Genomic DNA, 17,117 nt, shown 5'->3' with positions numbered 1-17,117 from the left:
ACTATAATAGGTACTTGTAATCAAACTATAAACAGTTTTTTTACAAAGGAGTCCACAAAAAGCAATAAAATTTTATGACCGAACTTCGCCGGTAGGACAAGGCATGGTGGTGAGACGTATTTTTCATATATATATTTTTTAATTCAATGAAATAGTTAGGTTGTAAGAGTTAATTAAATTGTGTTCTAAACACAAGTCACAATTCACAATACAAAGATACTTAGGTTTCACAACTTTCATCTAAGAGTTTATGTTAAATAAATAAATATGTATATGTTTTGCGTATGATATAAATATGTATAAATGAACGAAACAAATATTTATTAGATAAACTGTTATTTTTTTCAAATATTACAATTAAACTTAAATCTATAATTATTTTTTAACAGGCATGCACGGACGTAAAAAAAATACGGACGGATCGCCATTAAGAAATGAGTGAAGCACCCTTAATAAGCCCAGGCGATCATATGTACACATCTTGCACACAAACTCGCACTGTAATAAGCCGATCGTACCACCATTACGCAATTAGACTGCATCGCGGTGACACGTCTTTGTCATTCATAAATAAAAATAAATATGCCATCTTGTGTTGTAAAATGGTGCAAGAACAATACAACCTTACACAAAAAACATCAAGGAATAATATTTCATAGGTAAGTTAACATATTTTTAAAGTATTTTGATAAAATAATGAAAATATTAATTAAACTTCAACAGGTCAGTAATGTCCATAACAAAGTGGGGAAATTTTCCCCAAACCGGGGAAAATTTTAAATTATTTTTAAATAATCAAATAATTATTTTATTGTCTTTTATTAGTGTCATGTAAGTATTTAGCATACTATTGACCAGTAATTAGGCAGGAATACAATAATAGGGGTGTAGACAGTAAACGAAATCTAATACAAATTATTGTTTTTTTGAGAGTTTGTATTATAGAATTACCGAAAATGGACATAATTTACTTAATAACTTTATAATATTTTTTATATTTAATAAGTGATTTTTTTAATTGAAATAAGAGTATATTTATTTTTTATACATATTTTTAGGTGTAACAAAATACTTATGTACTATCAGAAAAGTTGATTCCTATGCAAATCGGGGACATAAGTAGTTTGGTTGCGTTACGTCAAACCCAGCCGTCAGATCACAATTAACATTGAATTGACATAAGTATTCGACCAAATAACGTTGGTCTGTCAATTGCATAGGAATCAACTTCCTTGATGGTACATATGTAAAATAAATATATTTCCTAAAAATAGTCTACACCCTTATTTAATTTATTATTAATTTCTTAATTTACAAAAGTGGATATAATTGTTGTTTGACGACCTCTGTGGCTCAGTGGGTGGCCTTTGGTAGCTCAAGCCGGGTGTCGCGGGCTCGAATCCTGCCGACGGAACAAAAAGTTTTCAAAGTTCCTGGGTCACGGGTGTGTATTAAATATGTGTATCATATAATAAAAATCTTAAATATATGTATAGTATAACAGTATTAAATATATTTCCGTTATCTGGTACCCGTAACACAAGTCCTTCAGGTACTTAGCACGGGGTCAGACTGACGTGGTGTGAAGCGTCCATAGATAAAATTGTTTTAGATTTCCTTCAGTAGTAGGGGAGGGAAGGTGCTATTGGTGTAGTCACCCGAGCGTCATTGAGACCTAGTAGGAATGAAAATATTGAATGGACCTCTAGACCAGGAATAAATTTAACACCATGTTAGGTGATTTGATTTGACGTTAGCGCATGGTAGAACTCTCGATAGCTCTAACAGGCCGTTAACTGATTTAACAAGCCATTATTTATTTAACATTACTTGATTGTTTGATGAAACGGGTTACGGGACTTAAGTATCTTATATCTTTTCGTATACAGGTTTCATAAATAGGTTTCGGGGGCGATACGAGTAAATCTGTCTAGCTAGGAATTATTTTTAGAAAATGTCATTTTATTCGTGTTTTATCGAATACCGAGCAAAGCTCGGTCAAATAGCTAGTAATAATTTTATTATTGTAAATGTTTGTACATAATCATTATTACTAATAATGTTATGTAAATAATATACTTCTCTGTACGTAACATGTGTTTTTTTTTTCTATCTATAGTCTATAGATAGAAATTATATTTTTTTTATCTATAGTATCTATAAAAATAATATTTTCATTATGACATCTTTAACAACCGCTTACATTTCTGAAGCGAAAAAAAAAAAAATATGTTTAAGTATAAAAAATACATTTAACTTGTCTGAGTTTACAAAATTTTAAAAGTAGGGAAATTTATGATTTATATGGCAACCCTCATATCACGCACACGTCCTACACGGGCGGCCATAACTAGGCTTCACTCGTGATTAGAGAAGGTTACGTCCGTACTTTTTTTAAGTCCGTGCAGGCATGGTCATAATTATATATAACACTTATATGTAATGTGTATCTTGGGTTTTTTGTATATCAATGTCGCTGGGTCGCTTTGATGTGTGGCCGTAAAACCGGCACCGCCGCCATCCCACAACCATCGCTGGCGCCATAAGCCATCCTACGCCACTACGTCCTCCCCACGCTGGGCCATCGTGATGGCCAACTACGCTGGCCCATCTTGTAGAGGCGATACACTGCCGCCACCCCACAACCATCGCTGGCGCCATAAGCCATCCTGCGCCACTACGTCCTCCCCACGCTGAGCCATCGCGATGGCCAACTACGATGGCCCATCTTGAAGAGGAGCCATTACACAAGACATAAAAAAAAATTGAGATGTCCAATCTTCATAATAAAATAGCGTCATTAAAAATTAAGCATTACTGTCATATTTAAAGCAATTTGTGACATTACAAATAATGTATTTTTCTCAATATAAAAAAGTTTTTTAATCAGCTTAGTAATATTTAAACGCTAAAACCTGACTCACAAAGTCGCACCATTCTCAATATTAATATTATTATGATATTCGTTGGTACTACACTACAGATAAAATACTTACAATCATTAAATATACTTAACAAATATTTATTTTATCATACTAGCTATTAATCACACAAAACATAGTCAGTCAGCGAGTCACAAAACTTGATATATAATAATATTATGTAAAAAAAATTATATTATGTAAAAAAAGTATAAAATTTTGTGTGTCTTCTAGCGGTGTAGGCTATAAACTTACAATAGTTCCACGAAAAGTTTCCATTGTACGCTCTTGCTTGACTTTGAATAGAATAATACAATGTAAGGCACAGTAAGATATATAAGGGTCACATACATTAATCAGAGCTCCACAGGAAGAAATATCATGCAATTAGTCCGTGACAAAGGTGTAAGTTAGAGCTGGCAAAAGGTACAGCTAATTGGCTCTCAACTCGCATTTTTGCTCCGGATTTTATCAAATTATCTCCTAATTTATGACAAGCCTTTGAGTTACATTGAGAGCTAAATGGGTAATGTAAGGTATATAACGGCTTATATATCAATTTTATTTTTATCATATTAAGCAACGTTTAATGTAATGTACTAACGCTTTTTATAATATTTTCGTGTCGCAATATTTGTAGCGAAATGCCTCCTAAATGCTGGGCTATTTATCAAAACACACATCAGTGTGTACTTATCTGGTAGATCTGAGAATCGGCCAACATCAATTTTTATACTAAAAATAACGTATATAGACTATATTATAGCAACGCAACGTCTGCTGTGTCAGCTAGTGTTTATTATATATATAATATATTTTTTAATAATTATATTATTATACTGAACAACTAAAAGCTAAATAACAAATCTACAATTTTCGCACGGAGCATTCTCAATTTTTGTATTCTGAAGGGAGTAATAATGATAACAATTAATTAGGTACCTAATACTTAATACTATGTTCCTAAATGGTTCATATTTTTTATAGGAGTTCGTTACATTGTGTCCGCCCACGAATTTCTAATTATAACCATTTTAGTCAATATTAAGTACTATTATTATCAGTAGTTAAAGATAAAATATCATTAAACTCCATTCATCCATTGAATTGGAGAAAATCTGTACGGTATTAATAAATATGTGGAAAGTGAATAAACAAAAATGCGATAAAAATATATCCCACCAAAAAATTTCTTGTAAAATATTGCCGAGACGTCCACATATTAAGGTTTACCCTATAAAAAAGATATGAGATCTCATGTAGAGCCAAGCTTTTGAATCGGCCTAACCCTAACTTAAACAAATTCTACATACCGTAGATATGTATAGCTTGGCCGTTTCGCTACCGTCGCGGAGGTGATGCGAATATTTCTATTCTGATCTGAAGTTTTTATTTACTGATATTATGTTGGATTTGTTTAATTTAGGGTCAGTATTATTAGGCCATGTAGATTCAGACGCTTGGCTCTAAATGAGATCTCATATATCTTTTTCACTGGATAAACCTTATGTGGTCGTCTCGGCAACATTTTACAACAAATGTTTTTGGTGGGATTTCAGTTATTTTTTAAAGTTATTTCTTGTAAGTACTTATTTAAAGGTTTTTTATTTACCGTCTACAGTAAACTCTTATGTCCTGATTCAAAAAATTGACGAAAGTCTCATAAACCTCCAACTAACTTTCACCCTCCCATCCCCTAAAATGGGAGGGGGTGAAAGTTATAAGGTAATGAATTTTTTTTGTTGGTAGTATACTAAGTTTAGATTACATACCAAATTTCAGCTTTCTAGCACTTCAGGAAGTAGCCAAACATTTTGATGATCATCAGAGTGTCAGTGAGGAAATCGGTGTATTTATAATAGATATCAATAAAATCTAAATTATTAGAGCTATTCAATTGAGATTTTGTATGTTTAATTAGTCTATTATTGACATCATATAATCCTGAGAATATGAACTATCTGGTACATATAACATAATATATCGGAAACCAACTCTATGAGGGTTCAAAAAAACGACGTAACACTTCGAGAAAAGGTAGGCTCGTCGCAAATTTAATAAGCTGTCATATTATTATACGTCTATATCAAGTGTTTTAATGTAAGTACATTATGTTATTAATATTTTTTAAGTTATATGCAGAAGTAGCTTTTTGGAATTTTACAAAAATGAAATCAGTGTTAAAATTTAAAAAAAAATAATTTGCAACTGTAAGGTCTAAGTGTATATAAGTGCCTAAAGTAGTGAACTTACTTTACAAAATGTTATAAACTATTATAATAATAAATATTGAGTGATAATGAATACGGTCCAGAGCACAGGTGGTCACGGGCCTATCAAGAAGGATCACAAACATGAGGTAAGTTGAAAAAAGACCATCTCGCTAACAAAGATTAATAACTAAGATAAGACTATTCTCATATTATGTAAGACAAATACAGGCACACCTTGTTTAGTTATTCACTGTTTAAATATTTTATAATGTAAGGGGTCATACTTTATGAAAAATGATCTTTCTTACATGACATAGACCATAGTGTATATTATTCTGTTGCTCTCAGTGTCATTGTCAACAATCAGCGATTTTTATGTTTTTGTAGCTGAACTTCTTAAATGTCTGTCGTGAGTGCAGTCATGATAAGACCTTCGCAATTAGGAAGATAATTCTAGTTTGTAAGAAACTGATTTATCTTGTGATGTTGAGTTATTTTTAAATAATAATACGAGTCATCTTCTATATTTTTAATATAAAAATTTTATTGTAAACATACAGCAAAAGTTACAAAAATGTGCTAACGGTTAACACAAAATGAAATTGGCTCTCTCTCTTATTTAGTTTGTTCCACCACTATAACTAAGTAAGGGTAAGTCGTAAGGGTTTGTGAATAGTGCCGCATTGCGTGTCTCGAGACTCAGGTCTTTGGTTTTATTATACAATCCCCTTAACGTTTGTAAACCTTTTAAATTTATTCCTTTCCATTATACATTAAGATTAGTATTTCGAATTGACAGGGGTATTTCTTTGATAAAATTGTGGCCAGAGGCTACAGATTACTTTTTTATATTTTTTGCTAAGCTTAATTGAAATAGGATCGGGCGGGCAACTTTAGCTACATAATATAAGATGTATGCATCCTGACGTCTGGTTAAAAATAAGTACTAAATGGGTAATGAAAAGATGGACGACACTGGTGTGGCTTGCCGAAGAAAACATGATGCGACGACCCAGAGGCATAATATTATAATTAATTATGACGTGTGCAACATGTCAGATTTTGGTCGGATTATTAATGATCTTTCTGTAATGTTCCCTATTAATTAAAATCGGTCCAGCGTAAAGATAGACAAAAAGAGAAAATACTCTTGAGTTTACAAGTATGGATGTATCTAGAAATTGCTAAAAGCAACTATCGTAATTTGTGACATATATTGTATAGACAGAACAGCTATGACATTCGAGATACATGAGCTTTAAGTTGGCCAACTAAAAGTTACACAACGTTAAGACGACGAAGATTAATTTCCTTAAGATATGCCATCACCGTACGTCATAATCAAAAAGTTTAAGTGAAAAATGTTTGTAAAATCGCACACGCATTAATTATAATAATAACAAATAAACGCCATAAAAAAAATACACAGTCCATGTTTTATACACCTGAAAACCTTACATCAAAATGATTTCAACGATATTGATGATATAAAATATTTACATCACATAAGAGGCAAACTTATTTTCCAATTTTCCCTGTATAGCGCATGATAGATTGATATAAATATTGTTAAGAAAACTTATAACGAGTGGGTCGCTATCAGCGCGGCGCAGGTGTCCCATTGATACACTCCTTTATGTGTTGCCCGCCTGGTTTATCGAAGAATAAATACAATCTAGTATTAGGTTGATACTACTATTACCTAAGTTATCAGTTTTTTTCTGAAGGTCTATCTAGACTTTTAGAACTGGATACCTCCTAAAGTAACCGCGACCGAAACTCCATAGTTTCTGGTCGTTCTTACCTCTATGGGGATCATAAACATAATTACAATAAATATTATAAAATAACGAAAGTTTGGTTGTCGTTGGTTCTTGAGCCATTATATTGAGTTACATTTTAGATTCACTTAAAGTCACTTCGAGGGCGACTAACCCCAAAAATCAAACATCGTCCTTCTCTCTTCACACTCACGCCCGTCTTTCATATGCCAGGTCCAAAAGGACGACGCGGATTCATCGCCAAATTAGTTTTTTCTCAATAACTCGATAAATATACAACATTTTAAAAATCCGCTAGGTCGATCTCTCAATGATGGAATTTTGTACAATGTGTTAAAATATTAACTTAGTTCAATGCACGGTTACGGCAATAAATGAAAAATTCGTGAAAATTAGATGCATCTTTGTGATTTTTTTCTATGGAGAAAATTTTAAGATATCGTGTTTTTGCTCAGATAGAATTCTGGGAAATATAATGTAGTATCTAATTTTAGAAAAAGAAACAATTCGGGGCTTATTTTCAAGTATAAAAATGAAATATAAATTTGACACTTTAGGGTTAGTCGCCCCCTTAAGTAAATCTTAAATATTAAGAGCCGTTGGAGTATTAGGACTGTTAGAAGTAATCAAACGCCCTGCCCGCATGCGCCTTTATGAAATAATGAATCGTCAGCACACCGTAATCTGCAAAGAGAGACTGGATTACAGCGATGGCACTTAATAACGCCGAGCTTACGAAGTGAACTGAATTATTAATATTACCACCTAACAGTTTCACCTAAGTTAGGTTAAGCTGGTGATATTTACACCTAAGATAACACTGGATTTATATGCGTGCCGCTACACTAGCAATAGTATGCAACGATTTATTTAACCCATCAATCCCCAAGCACCGCATAACAATTGAAAATCGATTGTGTCTGTGATTCCCACAATAGCGGCGTGGTCGCGCTGTCATTTACATACAATAATTGCTTGTGATTTGCGGTGTAGCCGCCAAACCGCGCGGATGCATATAAATCGAGAATGTTTGGTACAGCTGCGAGCGGTGACACCAATATATTTTAATCTTTGATTTACTTAGTTCAGCAAAAAACAATTTACAAAAAATGATTATTTTGTTATGTAACTTTTTAATATTAAACTCAGATAGATAAATTCGAATGAAAAATGTATACTTACCTAGTTTTGGTACGTAATTTATACTAATTTTATTAAGTATACAAAATATACGAAAATGTGTCTGTCTGTCTATTACCTCTTCACGGCCAAACCGCTGAACCGATTATGCTGAAATTTTGTATCGACATACTTTGAGTCCCGAGAAAGGAGACAGGATAATTTTTATCCGGGAAAAAATGTACGATTCCCGCGCGATAAACAAACTTTTACACAACAGAGCTGTTTCGGGCGTCATCTAGTATTTAATACAAAAAATATTTACCTGCATAAATTGCTATAGGTCCTTCCTGATTTAGAACACACTGGGGCATAGTCAGCAGTGCACAAACATCCCGCCCGCGCCGCAACCAGCGCCAAAGATGAGAGGCACATCAGGAGAAAAGCAACTGAAAAACCAATTTGTTCTTTATAATATGGAGTAAATATGATCTTGAGTCATTATATGTTATTGGAAAATGTCAAAATATATTCATACTATAATACTATAAATGCGAAAGTGTGTCTGTCTGTCTGTTACCTCTTCACGCTCAAACCGCTGATCTTCACTCTCGAACCGATTTTGCTGAAATTTGGCATGGAGATATTTAAGGTCCCGGGAAAGAACATAGGATACTTTTTATCCCGGAAAAATGTACGGTTCCCGCGCTCTAAATGAATTTTGGCGCAACGGAGTTGCAGGCGTCATCTAGTTATTAATATTGTAATGCCAAGAACAAGTGAAATAAACAAATAACAGTTTTTATATAAATAAAACCATAACTAGTTGGTGAAAGCGGGCCTTCTAATTTTGTTTTGTTTTAAAGTAGATTAAGGTACGCTTATTAGTTAGTACAATAAGGATTATTTAGTTAAATACTAGAAAAACACTCGTAAAAAACTTACACAGTAAAATTTTCATCTTGCAACAAGGAACAGATAGTAGAGCCAACGATTCAATACGCTTCAACGACCAAGTACTATACTTTATAAATGAGCAAAACGGGGAATCACCGTACATTATTTGCCGATACTTTTTCCTATACTGACTAATTAAAAAACATGAAGCGTATTTATAAGGAAAATGAAACTGCAACTGTGATCTAATACTCTTTTGAGCTGTAATTGATATGCGTGAGAATGCCTCGTACTGTTTTGGGGAAAACACGTAACAAGTAAACCTAACAATCCATACTGTAATTTGAAGTGCTGAGTCTGTCTACCTGTTACCTCTTTCAACTTGAACCGTTGAACTGATGGTATGGAGATACTTAAGTGTCCCAGGCATAATAATATGGTAGTTATTATCCCGGAAAAATCTACGATTCCTTTGCGGTATTTTTTTTCGATTTGTAATATTGTCGTCGTTGACATTATCGAATGCAAGTTGTCTAAGTGCCCAGTTCTTAACTCGACTAACACTCGTAGCGACGTCGTATTCGTTTATCTCACTAAATCCTAGGATCGAGCAAGTGCTAAACTTTTAATGATATTGCTTAACTTTGAAATCGCGTATCTAATGCTCAATTTAAAGTCACAACACATTTGGACCATATGTTTTAAATGATGGGTTTTGGGATTTGACTATACCCTAAAAATAAAAAAATAAATCGGGGTCTGCTTGTTTTTGTGCTGGTGGTTGGAATCCACACATGACAGACAAAGGCGTAAGCATTGAGTTCACGGACGTAGCTAGAGGGGGGCAGTGGGGGGCAATGCCCTACGTTAAAATCATAAAATTACCTTAAAAATACCAAAACCCAAGAAAATCAATCAATTATAAGTTATAACATTTTTAAATTTTACTTACACCCTACCTGTAACCAATGTTGCTCTACCTCAAATCAGACTCTAGCTACAGCCCTGCTTGAGTCATATTATGACGCGTGAATATAAGTATTTTTATTAGTAAACAGGTTAAGCTCTATCGAATATTATTTTATTGGTCATTAATCATTGGCCAAGTTCATTAATTTAACTTAAATGACGCATCTACGAAATATTCAGACGAAAAAATTTGCGCTAAGGAACCAAACCTCTAGAAAGAAAGCATTTGCATAGCTTTTATCGCGGGTTTTGAATGCGGCGGCCGAATCAAGAAAATCCGTTACGGAAAACACCTAACATTCGTCTAACGACGTTTTAGTTTGGCAGACTTCGGCTCGGTGTGGCTCGGGGTTTGGTGCCTGACGTTGCCAGACTTCGGATGTTTGTTTGCGTGCGACTAGACGTATGCGAATTATAATAATTGCATATGTTGATAAAAATTATATACAATAGTTTTACTGCGGCAGTCTCCAAGTGTCACACTTATTATTTTTATATTGAACTTCGCTTTAACTTCACGGTCAATTCGTAATCACTAATCACGGTCTAGCTCAGGGGTCACCAATTAGTTTTGCTCGGGGTCCCTTTTTAAGAAATGAAATGACCTTTGCGGTCCGCACTTTATATAAAAAAATATCTATGAAACAAAGGTAATTACGGAAATTATAAAGTTATTTACTTATCAATGAGAAAAGTGTAAATTTTTGTAGCTAATTATTATCTCTCTGATGTTTAGAGTAAAATAATTGGTGCAAGCTATTGATATTAAATCCTGGAGGTGTTCATCAGTAATTCAAGACCGAAATTTATTTTTAATGAAGTTTATCTTCGAAAATGCTTGGTCCGCACACAATGGGATCCGAATGCGGACCGGTCCGCCATTTGACGACGCCTGGACTCTAGCTCATTCAGCTAGACGGGATTGTCACGTAGGGCTTCGAGATTAACTTACATAATACGTTTATTTTACGTATTACCACAGCTAATCGCACGCACACAAACAAAGGCGTTCTGAGAAGTCAGCTTAGACAGCTCAGACAAATAAACAATGCGGTATCATGTCGCGCGCACGTAAAACTTGTCTCTGTGTTGAGCGAGTTTTATTCAGGTATATGACTAAGTTTATCCACTCAACAGAATGACGCCTATTTATACTGTTGATGTTGTACCGACATAATTTATGTTATGTTGTAGTAAAAATTATAGATGTACCATGGAATTACATAATTCGTAGGTACTTATTCAGTTTTAAAGTTTGGTCATTTAGCACCTTTATATATATTTATAATTGGAATCTCGGAATCGGCTCCAACGATTTTCATGAAAATTAATTTATAGGGGGTTTCGGGGGCGATAAATCGATCTAGCTAGGAATCATTTTAGAAAATGTCTTTTTATTCGTGTTTTATCGATAATCGATAAACTGAAAAATATGACTCTTCCTGACATCTATTGGCGAATAATAATACTATTTATTTATTGTGAGCAATAAGTAACACAAGTCAATGAGTTTTTGCTATACCGAGCAAAGCTCGGTCATCCAGGTACTCTATATCTATACATATAATAAAACTGTAGAAATGACAATTCTGTACATTAAAGATATCCAAAAAATTATAAGCGGGGGCTGTTACTACATCGCTATAGAAGCCAAAACTGTGGTTAGTTTTTTGTCTGTCTGTCTGTCTGTCTGTATGTTTGTTCCAGCATCACACGAAAACTACTGATCCGATTTGGATGCGGTTTTCGCAAATATATTTGTCTTCTTCCAACTTAACATCTGGTGTACAAAAATTTTTCCCCCCACCTCTCTAAGGGGTCAAAAGAAGGGGTAAGATTTTGTATAAAACTTTTTTCTTTAATGGACTAACTTCATATTATTAACTATATTTTCCAATTAAACATCTGGTGTATATAATTTTTCCCCCACCCCTTTATGGGGGCCGAAGAGGGGGTCAGATATTGTATCAAACTTTTTTTTAACATGAAAACTACTGATCCGATTTGAATATGGTTTTCGCAGATATATTTATCTTCTTCCAACTTAACATCTTGTGTATAAATTTTCCCCCCTCACCCCTCTAAGGGGACCAAAGTGGGGGTCAAATTTTGTATCAAACTTTTTTCTTCAATGGACTAACTTCATATTATTAACTGTATTTTCCAATTTAACATCTGGTGTATAAAATTTTTCCCCCACCCCTTTATGGGGGCCGAAGAGGGGGTCAGATATTGTATCAAACTTTTTTTTAACATGAAAACTACTGATCCGATTTGAATATGGTTTTCGCAGATATATTTGTCTTCTTCCAACTTCATATCTGGTGTATAAAATTTTCCCACCCCCACCCCACAAAGGGGACCAAAGAGGGGGCAGATTTTGTATCCAACCTTTTTTCTTTAATAAACTTACATCATATTATAAACTGTGTTTTCCAATTTAACATCTGGTGTATAAAATTTTTCCCCTCACCCCTCTAAGGGGACAAAAAACCCCTCTTTTGTCCCCTTAGAGGGGTGAGGGGAAAAATTGTATCCAAAAAATAATAAACGGGGGCTGTTACTACATCGCTATAGAAGCCAAAACTGTGGCTAGTTTTTGTCTGTCTGTCTGTCTGTCTGTCGGTATGTTTGTTCCAGCATCACACGAAAACTACTGATCCGATTTGGATGCGGTTTTCGCAAATATATTTGTCTTCTTCCAACTTAACATCTGTTGTACAAAAATTTTCCCCCCACCTCTCTAAGGGGTCAAAAGAAGGGGTAAGATTTTGTATAAAACTTTTTTCTTTAACACAAAAACTACTGATCCGATTTGAATACGGTTTTTGCAGATATATATGCCTTATTCAAGGCCGCGCATCCCCCGCACCCCCTCCTGGTAATGTCGCTAAGCAAAATGGAGTTTTAGTTCTTCTTCTTTAAAAACAAACTAAGTTATTTATTAAAGATGAAATGAATCTAACCAAAACTAAACATACAGATTTTGAGTGTCGTTTGATTAATACGCGGGAGGCTTTGCCCCAGCCCCAGAGACAGGCGTTAGTTTTTAATGTTGTTTTACAGGGTATTTTTATAATTTTATTTAGACATCGGATTATATGCACGATCAAAGTGCCGAAATATGCATGCAAATATGCACGAAAAATGGCCGAAATATGCACAAAATATGCACATATTTTTATTAAAAGTCGGGAGACCGCGACGTTGCCGCTGTTCATGCAGTTGCGCGAACGAAGCGCGGACGGCCGCTCCCACACCAACCCACCGCGCCTCCGCGCCGCCTAAAATTGACAAGACAGTAGTTATTATATCGCGGATTGGGCCGGAGTTATCCTACTTCCCTTCATTTAACTATAGATGAGTGCGCCTTTTTAAATTCTCAGAAGTAATAAAGTGCGTTAACGCTTTGGAGTTAGGGTTGAATTTGTTATCTCATATCTTTAAACGAGCAAATCTTGTATATATATATATATATATATATATATATATATATATATATATATATATATATATATATATATATATGGATGTCACCATCCATTACGACTAGATTATACTTGGCTCGCTGCAACTGTACATTTTAGAATACGAAAGTGGAAAAAAATGGAAAAGACGATAGGATGGAATCTCGGAATCGGCTCCAACGATTTTCATGAAATTTAGTACCTGTATAGGGGGTTTCGGGGGCGATAAATCGATCTAGCTAGGAATCATTTTTAGAAAATGTCATTTTATTCGTGTTTTATCGAATACCAAGCAAAGCTCGGTCAAATAGCTAGTAAGTATTCAGTTTTAATAATTCGCTTAGATGCGCTTCGCCTCTGCGCTAGTATAAATTGACCCTTAGTGCTGATATGAACCTTTTTCTGCGTCACTTGACACCACCAATACGACACCACCGGTGGTGTCATATGGAATCTCTAGTCCATATGACACCACCTTGGTGATGTCAAGATGACCATTTAAGTGACAGATAAATATAAACTTTACTGTTGGAATTTTCATATCAACAACTAAACAACTATGTAAAATCACTTGCGGCCGTTCCCAATATTTGATCTATCTCTGGTTTTGCCCTACTAGAGATTGGAATAGCTCACAATTGACATAAAATATATGTCTCTAATGTCTAATGTGACTTATTCCTATCTCTAGTAGGGCAAAACCAGAGATAGATCAAATATTGGGAATGGGCGTTAGTCGGTAGTGTTATATAGACTAAAGATTCCGTATAACACCACTGGTGGTGTCGTTTTGGTGGTGGCAAGTGGAATGATCGTTTTTCTAAGGAGTGGGGAGGACGAAATTGGCTGATATCGTCGAAGATGATGAAGCATTTTCCCATGAAAATGGTAGTCTTATACAAACTGTGATCGAGTCGTCTTCGAGGAACGAGAATCGGGCCCCAATGCAACGTACGCAATCAGCAAAAGTATGGGGACGATTTTCATGAAATTTAGTACCTATATAGGGGGTTTCGGGGGCGATAAATCGATCTAGCTAGGAATCATTTTTAGAAAATGTCATTTTATTCGTGTTTTATCGAATACCGAGCAAAGCTCGGTCAAATAGCTAGTAAGTATTTAGTTTTAATAATTCGCTTAGATGCGCTTCGCCTCTGCGCTAGTATAAATTGACCCTTAGTGCTGATATGAACCTTTGTGCCTTATTTTGAAGCTGGTGTTTCGTCATAATATTATATCCCCTCAATTGCAACGAATTTTAATCGATACCCATCCCCGCCGATACCTGCACGAAAAAGGCTAACAGATTTTTCAGGTTCTGTGTAATATAAATCCGACTATGCAGTGCCATTTTTCGGTCCAATTTGTGAATGTCAAAGCGATAATATATTGGAGCGTGATTGCTCATACCTTTGGTTTTAAACTGCATTTTTGAATTCGTATTCGAGCTTTTTTCGTCATCCATGTTATCATCAGTATAACCGGTCCACCTCTAATAACACATTCCGGCCACTGCAGCTAAGTTGTATGGCATAATATGGTATGGCCAGATTGTCGCGACGTTATCCAAACCTGAAACCACAAAAGCCATTTGTCAGACAATGACAGCCACGTAAAATTAGTTAACCGCCGATAGTAGATCAGCCGATTTGGAATTTTGGTATGGGGATATTTTGACAATCGAGAAAAGACAATTTAAAGATAGTTTTTTGCGAATATAATATATAATAGGGTTCCTGCTCGATAAATTATTTTGGCGTGACGGAGTTGCGGGAGTTATCTAGTTTATTAATAAAGCAGTAAGTGCACTTACTGCTTTATTAATAAACTAGATAACTAGAGACTGTAGGTGATATTTCCAGTAAACAAAGGTTTTCTGAGAAGATAGCTTTATTAAAACAAGACTAACATGAGTAGAGGAAACGTGATCAGCATAGAACAGGATGCTTCTCGAATGTTTCTTCGTATTTTTCCACGAAACTTCGTACGAAGCGAATTATATGAGGTGAGGTTAGTGCTTTGTTATTGAAGCATATTTTTAGAGGACGGGTCCTAAAATGATTTTAAAACTTTTATAGTGCTGTAAAGTTTTACACCAGTATTTCACGAAATTTTCAATTTTCATATTCGTGCATGACGCTATCAAAATTATATTAGACTTTTTCCATATTGAAGGTAAAGTTAAAACAATAAATAATATCTTAATAGAAAAACAATATAAACAACATAATTATATAATTTATACCGAATACAATGATGTGATTGAATTTCTGTACGTGCTGATAGTTTATTTTGCACGCATAACACGTTTACCACCCAGAACCTGAAAGATAACACGAATTTATACTGATCAAACATTGCACTTTTTCCGTAAAAATACAATCGCATTCTAGATTGATGTCCGGAGGGGACCCAGATTCTCATACCTCAATGTTGCTTTGTTGTTGCTTCACATGCATTGCATTTCATCGTTTTCGCAAACTTCAGCAAGGAGTGGAACACCGTCTTGCTTTTTCTGCGTCACTTGACACCACCAATACGACACCACCGGTGGTGTCATATGGAATCTCTAGTCCATATGACACCACCTTGGTGATGTCAAGATGTCCATTTAAGTGACAGAAACTTTACTGTTGGAATTTTCATATCAACAACTAAACAACTATGTAAAATCACTTACGGCCGTTCCCAATATTTGATCTATCTCTGGTTTTGCCCTACCAGAGATAGGAATAGCTCACAATTGACATAAAATATATGTCTCTAATGTCTAATGTGACTTATTCCTATCTCTAGTAGGGCAAAACCAGAGATAGATCAAATATTGGGAATGGGCGTTAGTCGGTAGTGTTATATAGACTAAAGATTCCGTATAACACCACTGGTGGTGTCGTTTTGGTGGTGGCAAGTGGAATGATCGTTTTTCTAAGGAGTGGGGAGGACAAAATTGGCTGATATCGTCGAAGATGATGAAGCATTTTCCCATGAAAATGGTAGTCTTATACAAACTGTGATCGAGTCGTCTTCGAGGAACGAGAATCGGGCCCCAATGCAACGTACGCAATCAGCAAAAGTATGGGGACGCCGTGCACGATTGCACATTTGCGTGCTGCTCTAAGCCCGCCGTTGCTAAAACTATCACGTCCCGATAAGAATGCACGTTGTTATTCATCGCCACTGCAATGCGGACGCGTCCTTTGTGCGCGTATCCTGAAACTAACGATTATGATTGTCCGGCGTATAGATACCTCCGAATATTCCCGAATCCCGATGAAAGAATTAAAAATTCGCTTTTTATACTTCTTTCCGGTGTATGTGCATAGACCATTATACTTTGATATAATTATTTATATTATGCTAGTTATATTTTTTGGGAATGTGACGTAAATCAAATCCCACCAAAAAACATATCTGTGAAAATGGGGCCAAGTTCCTATCGGCTAATTTTAAGCCTAAAAAAAGGAATGAAATCCAATCCAATGCCAAGTTTAGATGCACTTCATTGATCGTAATCGTCTTAATCAACAGCCTGATCCACAATACTTCTAATTTGTTCTAGGCTAGTTCCTGGTGTACTTATAATACTAAAACAAATTTCTGTGAGCCCGTGGTATTTCTTCGGTCGAGCCGGCCCATTCATGCCACGGTAAAAATTACAATCTTTTCTTATTTAATTATATCCCAAACCATGACGTCCAACGGTCCCACATAATATAGTAAGTTGGCAGAATGTCTCCTTACTATCGTATC

At 35.1% G+C, this 17,117-nt stretch overlaps 1 protein-coding gene across 1 annotated transcript in view; it reads left to right on the top strand.

Moving 5' to 3' along the window:
* The first annotated feature begins 5,253 nt into the window (after nucleotides 1-5,253).
* Nucleotides 5,254-17,117, top strand: part of LOC121728265 (dipeptidyl aminopeptidase-like protein 6) — a 214,033-nt gene continuing 202,169 nt past the window's right edge. Inside the window, exon 1 of the mRNA XM_042116416.1 lies at nucleotides 5,254-5,280. The gene's annotated coding sequence lies outside the window, so the exon portion shown is untranslated. The remainder of the gene's footprint in view (nucleotides 5,281-17,117) is intronic.

This window comes from Aricia agestis, chromosome 1 (assembly GCF_905147365.1).
Source record: "Aricia agestis chromosome 1, ilAriAges1.1, whole genome shotgun sequence".
NCBI lineage: Eukaryota > Metazoa > Arthropoda > Insecta > Lepidoptera > Lycaenidae > Aricia > Aricia agestis.
The sequence above is the reverse complement of the archived record's forward strand: the minus strand, read 5'-3'. Positions and strand labels throughout refer to the sequence as shown.